This window comes from Macrobrachium nipponense, chromosome 38, assembly GCF_015104395.2.
Source record: "Macrobrachium nipponense isolate FS-2020 chromosome 38, ASM1510439v2, whole genome shotgun sequence".
In the NCBI taxonomy this organism is placed as follows: domain Eukaryota; kingdom Metazoa; phylum Arthropoda; class Malacostraca; order Decapoda; family Palaemonidae; genus Macrobrachium; species Macrobrachium nipponense.
In genome coordinates, this window is record NC_061098.1 from 22200039 (window position 1) to 22210249 (window position 10211).

Consider the following 10211-nt stretch of genomic DNA (forward strand, 5'->3'; position numbering starts at 1 on the left):
ATTTACCATATACAGAAAACCAACGTTCTCACTTTCTTACATTCACTACTTTAGCTATCACGACATTGCTATCAAGATAGGTTTAGCCAGCAACCTGTTCTTAAGAGCCTTACGAATTTATTCCCCAGATTTCCTGGAAAAGGGATTTTAACTAATTCGCAAGCAACTTTCGTCTTTAAAGTACCCTGACCAAATAATTGAGAAAGCAATTCGCAAAGCAAACGTAATTTTCTACCGACCCCCTCAAAACAAGACCAAAGAGACACCCAACAATCACCTTGACAGGATTAAGACAGTGAAATCAGACCCTCGGAAAATCTAACCCTTTTGCATTTACTTACCCAAACACCTTAGCCAAATCCCTGATTAACGTCCAACAAAAGACATTCCCCAAGGAAACAGGGGTTTATGAAATCCCATGCCAGGATGTGTCCAATCTTACATCGGATTTACAGGAAAATCACTTCCCAGAGATTAATACAACAAACAAAAGGTCAGTTAGGTATGGACAACAGAGCTCAGCTATTTTCAACCATATAAATGAACATAACCATAGAATAAACTGGAATTTGTCACGTATAATTTATAGCAGCAACTGCCGGTACAAGAATCAGATGATGGAATCGGCCTCAATAAAAGAGAGGCAGGTAATGAACATCTCAAAAGGAGCATGGGATTCAGATGTGATCGACAAGGTTTTCAATCAACCAATGCTTAAGAAGATTAAAGGAAGATTATCAGCGGGGGTGACCTAAATGGGCTTACCTGTGGATGGATCTCTTGGTATAAATATCACCTTTTCTGGAAACTTCTCATTCATACACCTGAAGAGAGAGACAGCAGTCTCTGAAATATAGTACTTTTCTCTCTATATTTTGGTGTTTTTATGGGCTCCTTTTATAAGATGGAATTCTGTTGTAACAGAACATTTTTACCAGTCACACACACATTATATATATATATATATATATATTATATATATATATATATATATTATATATATATATATATATATATATGATCGGTCCAACATTTCACATGCTTGATAGATAGTGTCATAATATTAATGTGGCATGACGAACAGAGGCCATCCCGTCAGCAGCGTTTGTTTGTGGGTGTGCCAGATGCAGGTGAAGTAGGTGAAATATTTAATATAAATTTATTTATTTTCACGCCCCTACGATTATTTGATGTGTAACGTTCTGCATTAAGCAGCGACCATCTATTCAAGTTCGTATTTTTGCAAGTTTTCTTGTTAATTTGTTAAGGCGATTGTAATTATAAGATATTTATGTTGTTAATTTGCACTCAATTACGTCGGCTTACTTTCCCCCTACCCGCATAGTTATTCTTTGTTGATTAAGCAGAACTCTCTCTCTCTCTCTCTCTCCTCTCTCTCTCTCTCTCTCTCTCTCTCGTTTGTACCCTATGCACGTGATTACATTTATGGTTTTGTTTGAAAGAATAAAAGAAGGAGAAAATACAGTAAAAAAATATGAAGGAGACTACAGTAGCATAAAATTAAAATATAAAGTGGAGGAATGTGCGAGCGTGTGTTACTATACTTAGACTTCGATGTGAACATATCTAGGTTATTGTTCTCTCTCTCTCTCTCTCTCTCTCTCTCTCTCTCTCTCTCTCTCTCTCTCTCTTTGTACCCTATGCACGTGATTATATTTATGTTTGTAAGAAAAAAAAAGAGAAAATACAGTAAAAATATAAACGAGAATACAGTGGCATAAAATTAAAACAAAATATGAAGGAATGTAGGAGTGTGTGTTTGCGTGTGTGTGTGTGTGTGTGTGTGTGTGTGTGTGTGTGTGTGTGTGTGTTACTATACTCTCTCTCAAGCAGAGTCTCAGAAGGCCATTTACCCCAGAAAAGTGTCTTTAAGATCTGAGTAAGTAAATCTGAACTTTGCAAAATAGCAAAAAAAATCTCTTTTCTGGGGGTAAATGGCCTGGTGAGATTGCTTAAGTGAGAGAGAGAGAGAGAGAGAGAGAGAGAGAGAGAGAGAGAGAGAACAATAACCTAGGTATGTTTGCATGGAAGTCAAGTATAGTAACACACGCACACACACACACACACCTACATTCCTTCATATTTTGTTTTAATTTTATGCCACTGCATGTATTCTCGTTTATATTTTTACTGTATTTTCTCTTTTTTTATTCTTACAAAACATAAATATAATCACGTGCATAGGGTACACACACACACACACACACACAGAGAGGTTTACATCGAAGTCTAAGCATAGTAACACACACACACACATTCCTTCACGTTTGATTTTAAATTTATGCTACTGTATTCTCGTTTATATGTTTGCTGTATTTTATCTTTTTTTATTCTTCCAAAACAAACATAAATGTAATTAAATGCATAGGGTACAAGAGATAAATGTAATTAAATGCATAGGGTACGAGAGAGAGAGAGAGAGAGAGAGAGAGAGAGAGAGAGAGAGAGAGAGAGAGAGATAACCTAGGTATATTTACATCGAAGTCTAAGTACAGGAACAAACATACACACATTCCTTCACTTTTTATTTTCATTTTATGCTACTGTATTCTCGTTTATATTTTTATTGTATTTTCTCATTTTTTTATTCTTCACGTGCATAGGGTACAAAGAGAGAGAGAGAGAGAGAGAGAGAGAGAGAGAGAGAGAGAGAGAGAGAGAGAGAGAGAGAGAGAGAGAACACCTAAGGATGTTTACATCGAATTCTAAGTATAGTAACACACACACACCCACATTCCTTCACGTATTATTTTAATTTTATGCTACTGTAGTCACCTTTATATTTTTACTGTATTTTCTGTTTTTTTATTCTTCCAAACAGAGAGAGAGAGAGAGAGAGAGAGAGAGAGAGAGAGAGAGTACGATATGGTTTGGGGTTGTAAGGTATTTTGCATAATCAACAAAGAATGACTATGCGGATAGGGGAAAAATGTAAGCTGACGAAATTGAGTGCAAATTAGCAATAAAAATATCATATAATTACAATTGCCTCAACAAATGAACAAGAAAACATGCGAAATATGTGGTGTTCTGCTGGTGACAAGGTGGTGCTGCAGCTCATTTGCATTTTAGATTGATTGCTTACACTCTATGCATGGAGGAATGCGGTGCTTGAATAATTTTCCCACGAGTGTCTCACTCATTGCCATTCTTTGTTGGTGCTAGTGGCGAACTTTAGTCATTACATAATTTTTTTTTTTGGGGGGAGTGGGGTGTGGGGATTATTGCCGTCAGTGCCCCTCACAGGGTGCACAGTAGGCATTATTTAATGTTCATTGCAGCGTCCCTTCTATTTCTGTACCTCCTTTCATATCATCTTTCTCCCTTCTTACTATCCACCTTCATTTAACTTTTATTTTCATAGTGCAACTGTGAGGTTCTCCTCCTGTTACACCTTTGTAACCCATTACTGTTAATTTCCCTTCCAGCGCTGAATGAACTCATAGGTCCCCGAGCTTGGCCTTTGGACTAAATTCTGTATTATTTCATTCCATTCCATTCAGTCATTGCATTGTTGACTTTACCTTCATCTGATGTGCGACTGTTTGTAGTGACACGCTGCTTTAGGAGCAAGAGCCCGTGCTGGCACAAAGCCAGCTAAATCATAACCAACCAACCAGCCTGTTTGTACGATATGATTTGACATTTGTGAAATGGTTTGTTTAAATATATTTATGCTTGTTTTTATTCTGGAAGCACTGTTGAGGAACACTGGAAATATATATAAATGACACCACTCTCCAGAGTCCAATCTTCTCGGAATATTTATTACTCTGCATTTTCACGCCGTCATAGAACCTTTATGTCTGTCGACATCGTCTGTCTCGATGTCCTTCTTCAACTGTCATTATACATTTTGATTCCAGTCCCACGCTGGGAGCAGATTTCGTTTCATCGATATGAAGGGCATGCGAGTCGTAGTCTCTTCCAAAGGATTGTTACATCTTTCTTGTAGTAGTCTTTGTCCTATTTTGATCGGGAAAATCTCTCTCTCTCTCTCTCTCTCTCTCTCTCTGCCTTATACTGTGATTGACGTTAACTCCCCTGGTACATTTTCCGGTATAATTGGAAGCTGTTATCCCCCTAAGGCCTATTTTGTCTTGTATTCCAGTGCTGACGCGTAGAATCTTTATTTATTTATTTCATCATTATATTCCCATGCAGCAACACTCCCCTTTCATTTTTTTTTTTTTTTTTTTGTTTTTTTTTTTTTTTGGTGTGTGTTGTTTCTAACTCACTAGCTATTCATAGTCTTGATTTTTAGTTTTCTGCAATGAAAACTGTTTTGCCTGCTTGGTCCGTCCGCCCTCAGATCTTAAAAACTACTGAGGTTAGAGGGCTGCAAATTGCTATGTTGACCATCCACCCTCCAATATACACTGTAGCGGCTGTACAGAAAGCCCGATTGCGCCGAAGAAACCGCTGCGCATTTTTAACTTGTATTTAGCCACTACAGTTTCCGTTCTATCGTTGACATGTCTCTCACTTGTACTATAACTAAGTCTCTTAAGTTTATTTGGTGTCCCTATTCCCGTCTTTATTGAATAAACGTTGCCTCCCTCCCGCTCTCAATTGTTCGGCTTGATTGGATTCAAGAACCGATCCACTGATCCAGAATCGAAGTTTTCCAGAATCGAGGTTTTACAGATCGCCAATCCTGGATCAATGGATCGGCCGCAAGTAAAGAACGTGTCCAGTCATTCCATGAATATATTGATGGAGTGTGCGAGCGGCGTTCATGCATTTGCCTGGAAACACTTTCCGCTCGTAGGGTGATTTACACGCTATGGAACATAGCCTTTCCTTGAATTATTTCTCTCCTCTCTCTCTCTCTCTCTCTCTCTCTCTCTCTCTCTGTTTCACCCGTAGGGTGATTTACACGCTATCGAACATAGCCTTTCCTTGAATTATTTCCTTCTCTCTCTCTCTCTCTCTCTCTCTCTCTCGTCGTAGGGTGATATACCCGCTATCGAGCAGTCTTTCCTCGAATTATTTCTCTCTCTCTCTCTCTCTCTCTCTCTCTCTCTCTCTCTCTCTCTCTCTCTCAAGAGAGAGAGAGAGAGAGAGAGTAAGCATTCGAGTAAGTCTTGTTCTTAATGGCTGTATTGTAAATCGGGTACGTGGTTATTAATTATATATCGGAATCGTATGATCCGATAAGTTGGCAAATCTGAGAAATGTGATGTTGTCAGTTAGATTGTTATTGATTTGATATTTACAATTATATGAAAAATTACTTAATAATTTTTTTATTTTTCTTTTCAGGTGAGTCCTTATCTCTGGTCATTTTCTCCTTACGGTTTGGAAACGAAAAGTCGAAAGGTCAAAGGTGAGTATATATATTCAATATACCATTTTGTAATTTAGTTCCAAAAACGCAGGATTTGAATGTGGATTTGGGAATATTTTGTATATTTGTTTTACGGTGTACCCTAGTTAAAATTATAATAATAATAATGATAATAATTATAATAATAATAATAATGTTCTAAGTGGTCCACAATAATAAGGATGTTAAAAGTTTGTGTATAATTTATAAACAATTTATAAAAGCTTTCGAGCTCTTTTCTGGGTTCATCTTCATTTGGACTGAAGATGAACCCAAGTAAGGGTTTGAAAGCTTTTATAGTGTTTATAAATTTTAACATCCTTATTATTGTTGACCCCTTAGAACAATGTATATATTCTCGTGATAGAGAGTTTTTCCCAAATAATAATAATGATTATAATTATATAATAATAATAATGGATAAACAAATGCACAGTTATGTATATGTACTTATATTTAAAGAAAAATTTGTACAGAGAGCTTTCGGGAAACTGTTTTTCCCAAAAGGTTGTCTGTCCAGATTCATCCTTAATTATATGTACATATACATAACTGGATTTGTTTCCACTAGTATTAATAATAATAATAATACGAAAAAAATCCATCCATCAAAATGTTTTATAAATAACATAGCAGCATGGCTCTTTATATAATATTTTTGTTATTCTTTTGTTTTTGTTTGTTTTTATGGTGCTTTTACGTTACATGGAACCAGTGGTTATTCAGCAACGGCTTTACGTGACTTCCGAACCACGTCGAGAGTGAACTTCTATCACCAGAAATACACATCTCTCACTCCTCAATGGAAATGGCCGAGAATCGAACTGCGACCACCGAGGTGGGACGCTAATACCATACCAACCACGCCGCTGAGGCGCTCTTTTTTTTTTTTTTTTTTTTTTTTTTTTTTAAACGATAGTTTCGACAGGGAATTTCCCCTATTTTCGACGAAGGTGGCGCTTGCAGACGCATGCAAAGTTTATCAGTTTTTTCCTCCTTTTCAGCAGAAGGAGCGTCGCCTCGTCATTTTTCAGAGCCGGTGCTTTTCCGCTGATGCATATGGTTGATAGGGATCCCCCTCACGCTCTGGTTTTACTGCTGGTGCGTCCATTTGTTTGCCTGGGAGGAAGGGTAGGGGACATTCAGTCTCTGCAGCGGCTGTGAGGAGGAGTGCGGACACCAGATCGCCCCCTGCCAGATTGGATGGACTTGCCCCTGAAGTTTAGTACCCTATCGGTGCAGCCCGTATGGAGGGAGGGGGGGGGGGTAGTAGTGCCTTCAGTGGACCTCATGTGGTGCACTGTAGGCATTATTTAAGGTTCTTTGCAACGTCCCTGCAACCCCTTTTCATTCCTTTTACTGTGTCTCCATTCATATTATTCTTCTTCCATCTTGCTATCCACCCTCTCCTAACAGTTATTTCACAGTGCAACTGCTTCGAGGTTTTTCTCCTGTTACACCTTCCAAACTTGCCTACCTACTCAATTTCCTTTTCAGCGCTGAATGACCTCATATATCCTAGTGCTTGCCCTATGGCCTAAAGTCTATATTCGATTCCATTCTTGTATGGGTAGTATGTACAATTTGTAATGAAAGGGTGTAAAACTGAAATAAGATAAGTTTCGGAAATCCCTAAGGGAGCGATGGAGGTATTTGCGTTTTGGTTTTTGCGGTTTGTATGTTCAGTTATAATTGAATAATTGACGGATATTTTTTTTTAAAGTATTGGAGACTGTATTTCAATATGCTTTGATATGTAAGTGTTAAGTGAAACTAAATCAAAATATGGTCTAGTTCATCACAGATAAAGATGTGCACTTCGGTGTGAGTAGTTGAATAAGTAGTGGATTGACGTTAGACCATGTAATACTAACGGGAAAAGATACTATTATGATGTCAACACGGTAAACAAACAAACAAAAATCTGCTTTTTTTTTTCTAATGAGCGGTATGTTTAATATCAGGAATTCTTTGACAAGAATGCTTTCGTTTCTGACCCCATATAAACTAGTGCATTGCTTAAGGTGTCAAGAGTACCTTGAGAGCTGTAATTACCAAAAGTTTTCAGTTATCTCAAAGGACTCATTTACGTATATGAATTAATCATTGCCTTGTATAATACGCTGCAGGTCTCGCATAGTGTTGGTTACTTGTAGTAAATCAAAACCGCCTTGAACATTTTGGATGGGTAATGCAATGCATTTTTAAATTAGGCTGGAAAAGTTATTTGTTGGGAAGGTAAATAAAGTCACAGTATTAAGCAAAAGATGGTGACATGTTCCAGTTGAAAAAATGTAAAAGATGGTGACATGTTCCAGTTGAAAAAATGTAAAAGATGGTGACATGTTCCAGTTGAAAACAACATTTTGCTTCTGTCATCGGACATTAAAAAAATCTTTTTCGACTCAGATATCTGTATCCTCAGGATGAAAATCATAATATTTTACCTATTTTATCAAATGGCAATTGTCTGTCAGTATAGAGAAAGCATGAAACACTCGATTGATTTACGACCAGTTAGATTTCCAGGCGTTTTGATTTTTCTCATGAAGATTTGAGAGAGAGAGAGGAGAGAGAGAGAGTGAGAGAGAGAGAGAGAGAGAGAGAGAGAGAATAAACATGGGTATTGGGGAAGGACCACGGCCAAGGGCAACTGTGGGAGCCGTGACTTAGATGCCCAAGTGAGACTTCATTTGGTACTTTCTCTGGTTGAGCGGTTCTCTCTGGGTAGGGCAGGAGCAGGAGAGAGAGAGAGAGGAGAGAGAGAGGAGAGAGAGAGAGAGAGAGAGAGAGAAGCAATATATTTCGGATTTGAAAGAACGAATGGATGTACACCGTGTGTCTGTGAGGGAGAAAGAGAAAGTGGAATGAAGAGGGTGCACCAAACTTGAAATTCTTAATTGAACGGTTAGATTGAAGTGTTATTGAGAGAGAGAGAGAGAGAGATGGGAGGGGGGGAGGGAGGGAGGGAGAGAAGGGAGAGAGACGAGAGGAGAGAGGAGAAGAAGAGGGAGAGGAGAGACTATTGGGGGTAGGGGGGGGGAAGAAGCATTGAGGTCGCTGGCTTTGGAGTAGGACTATATCGTTAAAAAACTTTTTAAGCAGTGGAAAAATAGCAGAAAGAAAACTATTATGTAATGTAAGCTAAATGTTCAGAAAATAAATAAATTGACTTTCAAATGAAAATAAAAAAAATGAATAAATTGACTTTCAAATGAAAATAAAAAAAATGAACTTTGTGTGAAAAACGAAAATTGAGCCAAGTATTGACGCAGGAACAGTGGAAGGATCACTGTCATAAAAGGAAAGGATATTAGATAGGATTAGGACGCTTCCTTGCATACGGGAAGTTCTCATGCTTTGATTTCCCTCAGCGCGAGATATATTTATTTTTTTCATGCTCCTGTAGACTTTCCTCTTAGTTTCTGAATTCACTGTTTTAGTTTTCTGTAAAAAAAAAAAACGACTGAGATGGCTCTTTGTCCGTTCGTCCGCACTTTTTCTATCCGCCCTCAGACCTCAAAAGTTACTGAGGCTAGAGGGCTGCAAATTGGTATATTGATCATCCACCCTCCAATCATCAAATATACCAAATTGCAGCCCTCTAGCCTTAGTAGTTTTTTTTTATTTGATTTAAGGTAAGTGGTAGCCATGATCGCGCTTCTGGCATCTGTATAGGACAGGCCACCACCTGGCTGTGGCTGAAAGTTTCATGGGTCTTGGCTCATACAGCATTATACCGAAAGTTAGATCTATTTTTCGGTGGCCTTGATTATGCGCTGCACAGAAAATTCGATTGCGCCGAAGAAACGTTGGCGCATTTTTTACTTGTTTAATTTTTTCTTTACAGTATTTTTTTTTTTTTATTCATGATGTTCTCTCCTTCACTCTGGACACATTTGAATTCTCAACTGTATTAGAAGTCGAGTTGTGTGTTAAAAGTAATTTGATTTCTAGACATTTTAATTTTAAGTCATTTTTCTTTTTTCATGATTCATCACCAACGACTCAATCTACTTCCATCTTCTCTCTTTGTACCCTTTCTCAAATACTCCCCCTCCTCCTCCACTATTCTCCCCATTCTCTTTTATTTTCTAGTTCTCCTCCTCCTCCTCCTCCTCCTCCTCCTTATCATCACCCCTTTTTAGCGCAGATGCCCGATAAATGGTGTCTTGACCTGTGACCTCGAGCAGGTTTGATTTCTCTTGCCTGTGGCTTTCTCTCTCTTGTTCTCTTTCCTCCTCCTCCTCCTCCTCCCATCCTCTCTCAGCCCGCGTTAGTCATCTCGGCGACCTCTCCGTTTAGTTTGTTTTAAATCGGTGAAATTAGAATCGTTGCAGAATCAAAATGTATTATTATCAAGCAGAAATGAAAAGTCTTTTAGGTAAAAAAAAATGAATAAATAAAAAAGATCGACGAGCTTGAATAAATTAGTACGGTGAACGGAAATGTCTGTATACTGCAAAATGCAGAGGAATCGTAAATTGTTTTTCAGCTGGAAAATGATTTATTCTTGCAACACAGCTACATAAAGCAGAAGTCATTTCATTTTTTAATCTGAGTGAGCATTTTTTATTTTTTTGCGTTGTCACGTGCTTTGCTTTTGGTATTTCTGCAGACTCTTTCAGAATCTACTGTGGGATTATTTTCTCTATAATTTGAGGGGATACCTTGTTAGTTTTCTGTAAAAGAAACGTATTGAGATGGCTATTCGTTTGGCCGTCCGCACTTTTCCTGTCCGGCCTCAGACCTTAAAAACTACTGTGGCTAGAGGGCTGCAATTCCAAATTGCAGCTCTCTAGCCTCAGTAGTTTTTATTTGATTTAAGGTTATCGATGATCGTGCGTGTGACACCGCTATA